Consider the following 6,000-nt stretch of genomic DNA (forward strand, 5'->3'; position numbering starts at 1 on the left):
GTAAATTGTTATTGCTGTAACAGCAGCCACACAGTGTGAACATATCTCTAAAGAAATGCCTTATGCTTTAATGGTCAAAAAATAGACCATATTAGAACTGTCTTCTCAGCAAAGCCATAGCAAAAAAGAGAGCTCTTTCCAATAGTAGTGGAAAACAGGAAGTCACCGGCTGCAATCTTGAAGTGAATTCAGAGTTCTTTAATGGAGAAGAGCTAAAAATGTACATTATTTGTGCAACCCGTGATTATTCAAATGAAAGAGACTTTTGTAGAAAGGTATTGGTATTTCAACATGTGTACCAATACAACTGTTGATTGCTCAATCATGATTAGCGACATGTATGGATGTGAATTCAGTGATGTACTTCAAAGTCATGATTTGGAGGTGCCAATGTTGGACTGGGGTGTACAAAGTTAAAAATCACACAACAGCTGATGAACAACCATCTGATGAAGGAGCAGCGCTCCAAAAGCTAGTGCTTCCAAATAAACCTGTTGGACTATAACCTGAGGTTGTGTGATTTTTAACTTTGTACTTTGAAGTGACAGCACAGTTTAATTGAAGCTACACTGGCAAGGTGTTATAAGCAGATGGGAATTGTTACAATCCCTATAGGGACAGTTAATATTGAAGAAGAGATCCGAAGAGCCAATAAATTGAAGAAGCTATGATTCAAGATTTCACATTTTCAAACTGTCATGAAAATGCTTCCTTATTCATGTACTTACAGGATTCATTCAAAGGACAGTGTATCATTTTAAAAGGTGTCACTGAAAAGACATTGAGTCTTTTTTAAAAAATAAACTTCTTGGAAGCTTAAGCTTGGGCTTGATAAGTAGAATTCACATACTGGAATTTATAGGTTTATTCTGGACATTATTTGGACCTCAATAGGGGTGTAGCATGCTGAGAGACAAGCTACCTCTTTATGCATTCTGTGAAAACTCTTTTGGAGACAGGCAGAGGCATTTGTAGCTATTTGTAGCAAGGGATAAGGTGTGAAATGCTCAAGATAGCTCTCATTTTGGCACGTGACCAGGTGTCACTAAACAATGGCTCTGGAAAATTGAAGCTGTCTCTGGAAACTTGGAAGCTACAATTTATTCAGGAAATATCAGGAAGTACTCTTTCACAGGCTTTTCAGAAAACACTTGCATTAGATTTTCATGTCTCATACTAATTTTTTTCATTTACTCATGGGACGTGGGCATCGTTGGCTGGATCAGCATTTATTGCCTGTCCCTAATGGTTTGGAGAAGGTGGTGGTGAACTGCATTCTTGAACTTCATGTGCTGTATGTAGACCCATAATGCAATCAGGAAGGGAATTTCAATATCCAAGGCTATTTAGATATTTATACTGTCATATTCCAAACTGTCTAAAAAGTAAACTTTGCATTTTTACTGAATAAGCTTAACTTTATAAAACAAAATACTTGTAATGAATTAATAGTTGTAAAGGAATCTGGTGTATTTATATTCTGAGACAAATTTGTATATATAATTGGTCAAATCAGTAACTGGTTTTTTTTGGTATTTAAATGTAGACTGTGTCCAGTGGAAATAGAGAAAGTCAGCAAATTCCTCCCACCTCAGTCAAAACAAATGGTAATGGTCAAAAGTACAGCATAGTGTTTATCAGGTCTGAAAGAGAAGCTTGAACAATTATACATTGTTCCTCATTAGGACAAACATTGTGAACTGAAGATAGTGTGTGATTCTTCAAGCTATGGATCTAGTCCAATGATCAATCATATTATGGTTGCTAGTCATGAAAAGCCAATAGCATTTGAATCAAATGCAGTGATTAAGAGTCCTCCATGCACAGAAAGAAAATAAAGTGCATTAAATCATCCACAGAATCAGTAAACCTCATACATTTTTGTTGGATAGAAGTTTGAAGCTAGCAAGAAATTTATAAAATTCTAGTAACTACTTTGGATCCAAATCTGCAATATCACCATGGCAGCATCAAGGTAGCCTGTTTTTCTCTCACAGTATAACTACAGCATTGATGTTTGAAGTTCAAAGGATGGTCACAGCTGTTGCATGAAGACTCAAAAGTAGGCTGAGTAGATATAGCTTCATGGCATAAGTGTGAATGAGGACTCTAGAGTTATTCATGAGATTTATAGGCTTAAATTGAAAATGCTTTTCTGGATTTTGTGGTAGGTGCCAGTCTTGTAAGTGTATGTTCATAACATGTGCTTTGTTGGGTGTGTTGGCTGTGAGCAAAAGCATTATTACCAGCATTATTACCGGTGGCATGGTGGCTCAGTGGTTTGTACTGCTCCCTCACAGTGCCAGGAACCCAGGTTTAATTCCAGCCTTGGGCGACTGTGTGGAGTTTGCACATTTTCCCTGTGTCTAAGTGGATTGCCTCTGAGTGCTCTGGTTTCCTCCCACAGTCCAAAGATGTGAAGGTCAGGTGATTGGCCATGCTAAATTGCCCATAGGGTTAGGTGCATAAGGAGACAGTGAATCTGCAGATGCTGGAGATCAGAGTTGAGAGTGTGTTTCTAGATTAGATTAGATTTACTTAGATTACTTACAGTGTGGAAACAGGCCCTTCAGCCCATCAAGTCCACACCAACCCGCCGAAGCACACCCACCCAGACCCATTCCCCTACATTTACCCCTGCACCTAACACTACAGGCAATTTAGCATGGCCAATTCACCTAACCTCCGCATTACTGGACTATGGGAGGAAACCGGAGCACCCAGAGAAAACCCACGCAGACACGGGAAAATGTGCAAAGTCTACCATCCTGTTTCCACACAGCCCACCACTGAACTTCAACTTAAACTCCAGTTTCTAGTAGTGGCCACTCCCCTTTCAATATACAGGTCACTTCTAAAACATGACCACTTTGGTCTGAAGTATCATCTGTTTACGTATAAACAGAAGGCCTCTCAATAACTCTTTCAACTCTGTACCAAACCAGTCTAATCAGAGCCTGAGTGGTTTACAAACCCTCTGAAAAATACCAAGGACACAGTATCCTTGAGAAAAGGAACAGCTTTTAGAAAAATGACCAGTTTTGTGACAATTGGAATCATCAAATTTCCTCTTTTATGCTTTTTGCAAGCTGCATGGTGAGATTTTCACTAGAAAGTAGCAAAATGTCAATTGAATCATTATTGTTAAACACCTTGCTAATGACACAAATCACCTTACTAATATTCAGACCCCAGTTTGACCAAACTCAGCAATAAAAGCTAGAAGTCAGGAAAAATACACAAGGAAACAAGGGCACGTACCTGACAGATTCAGCACATTGCTTGCTCCAAAACACTTCCATATTGGACTCTGGTCAACAAAATGCCCGGGGCTATCCTCTGGCTCCTGCAGAACATACTTCTCCTTTATGGACATTGGCGTCTGGCTTCTGCAAACCCAGCATCGCCATCCTGGCACTTTTACTATGCAGTAGCATTGTGCTCTGGAAGAACGGTATGCACTGAAAGGCTGCAGCAGGGACACTTTGCCCTGCAGAAGGGTCTCCCAGTTCACACAATGGACTAGGTCACATCTCAGGACTGTTCATTTGCTCTTTTAGCACTCACTCACTTAGTGCCTACTAGTTTTTTAGATTAGATTCCCTACAGTGTGGAAACAGGCCCATCGGCCCAACAAGTCCACATTAACCCTCCGAAGAGCAATCCACCCAGACCCATTTCCCTCTGACCAATGTACTTAACATTATGGGCAATTTAACATGGACAATTCACCCAACCTGCTCATCTTTGGACTGTGGGAGGAAACTGGAGAACCCAGAGGAAACCCAAGCAGACATGGGAAGAATGTGCAAACTCCACACAGACAGTCACCTGAGGCTGGAATCGAACCTGGGACTCTGTGCTGTGAGGCAGCAGTGCTAACCACTGAGCCATCATGCCGCCCCATAGTTTCTCATAATCCCTGCCTAGCCTTCCTTGCCTTGCTGTGCCAGTTGTTGCAGTCACATAAACAGGTAGTTTTTCCTTTCCACTTACCAGTCTTCAGTCTAGGAGTGCATATCTTGTTGCACAGCAGCAAACTGCATTTATCTCACACTTGCTCCAAGTGACAACAACTTATGTGGGAAACATATTGCATATGTAGCAGGCAGGCAACCATGTATTCAACTCTCAGGGGATAGTCATCAATGAACTGCATTGACATTTCCATCAGTCAGTGGGTCCGAGCACAGTCAGCCAAGAGCAGTCTCCCATAACCGTCAAAGGCATTGACCACCCAAGTGGGGGGTAGGGATGGTGGTCTTGGTCAGGAGTTCCACTGTCTCCACAGTCTAGGGAGTGGGCCACAGTCAAACCATTGCCTCTATTGTGGTAAGTCAGGGGGTTAGGGCCATTGCTGTCAGGGAGATGTACTTATTCTCTTATCAAACCCATCAATGAGCAGGGCAACTTCCAAAATGCCAGTGTTTGTATGGGTGTACTGCAGCATTTTAAAGGTGCCACAGGCATAAGAGATACCAGTTTTTGGCCAGATATCTGTTGATTGACCAGTTGCTCTGGGAACAGCATGTGCTAATAAGGGATAGAATTTGAACATGAGGGATGCCAAAGCAGTGTGGTAAGTAATTAATGCGACATGTTTAGAAAGATAGGGTGAAGCAGCTTGCTAGGCCTTACAGTAAAAAGCCCTCCAAAACAATTGACACTAGTTGAATTTACTCAAAAAACATAAGATTCAGCCCTGTTTTTTTTCAAATTTATCGGAAGAACAACCAGAAAATATGATAAGGTAGCTTAGGGATAATCAAAAAACCTATAGCAATACACCATGATGTTAGTTAAATATAATGTAGACTTACTTGACACAGTGACGATTAAATACAATATCCTTATCGGTTAAGTTCAGAAAACAAACAGAATGGAAACACAGATACAGTACATGATGGATAATCATTAGATTGAATCTTGTCAAAGCAGCTTAATTTCCAGCACACTACCCCAGTGGGTCTGACAAGAGACTTTGCAGAAATGGGTCATTCATCTAATTGGCAGGATTCCTGCAGAGCTCAGTTCTTGGGCCTCAACCTTTTAAATTTATGTCAATGCCTAAATGAGGGGAGCGAAGGCACTTTGGCTAAATTTGTAGACAACAGCAAGATAAGTAGGAAAGTATGTTGTGAAGATGATCTGTAGATAGATATAGAAAGGCTGAGTGAGTGGGCAAAAATGTGGCAGATGGAGCATAATGTGGGAAAATGCAAAGCTGTTCATTTTGGAAGGAAGAATAAAATTGCAGGATATTGCTTAAATAGAGAATGACTGCAGAATTGTGAGGCACAGAGGGATTTAGATGTTCTGGTGCAAGAGTCACAAAGTATTAATGTACATGTACAGCAGATAATCAAGAAGGCTAATGGGATGCTTTGTAATGAGAGGAATTAAACATAAAAATAATTATACAGGGCAATGTTTAGATAACATTTCATGTACTGTGAGCAGTTTTGAACTATCTAATTAAGGAAGGAGGTAACTACTTCAGAGGCAGTTCAGAGGAGGTTCACTAGATTCATACTTGAATGAAGTGGGTTGTCCCATGAAGATAGGTTGGACTGACCAGGCTTCTTTCTACTGGAATTTAGAAAAGTTAGGAGTGACTTGATTAAGGTCTAAAAGACCCTGAATGTTCTTTACAAAGTGCACATGGTAAGGGTGTCTCATCTTCTAGATGAGAAAAAAAAAGTGAGCACTGTTTTAAAATGAAAGGTTACTCTTTTGAGAACAGAGATGAGGAGAATTTTTTTTCTCTCAGATGATTGTACAACTTTGAACTCTGTGCTGCAGAAGGTGTTGGAAGCGGGGTCATTGAATATGTTTAGGACAAATGAGGATAGATTCTTGCTCAGTGAGGATTAAAGGGAGTAAAAGGGAATGTGGAATTCAAAATGCAAACAGATCAGCCAAGATCTTATTGATTGGTGCTTTAGACTCCAAAGACTGAATCGTCTACTTCTGCTCCTAATTCATATCTGTGTATGTGCA

Source organism: Hemiscyllium ocellatum, chromosome 47 (assembly GCF_020745735.1).
Source record: "Hemiscyllium ocellatum isolate sHemOce1 chromosome 47, sHemOce1.pat.X.cur, whole genome shotgun sequence".
Classification (NCBI taxonomy): domain Eukaryota; kingdom Metazoa; phylum Chordata; class Chondrichthyes; order Orectolobiformes; family Hemiscylliidae; genus Hemiscyllium; species Hemiscyllium ocellatum.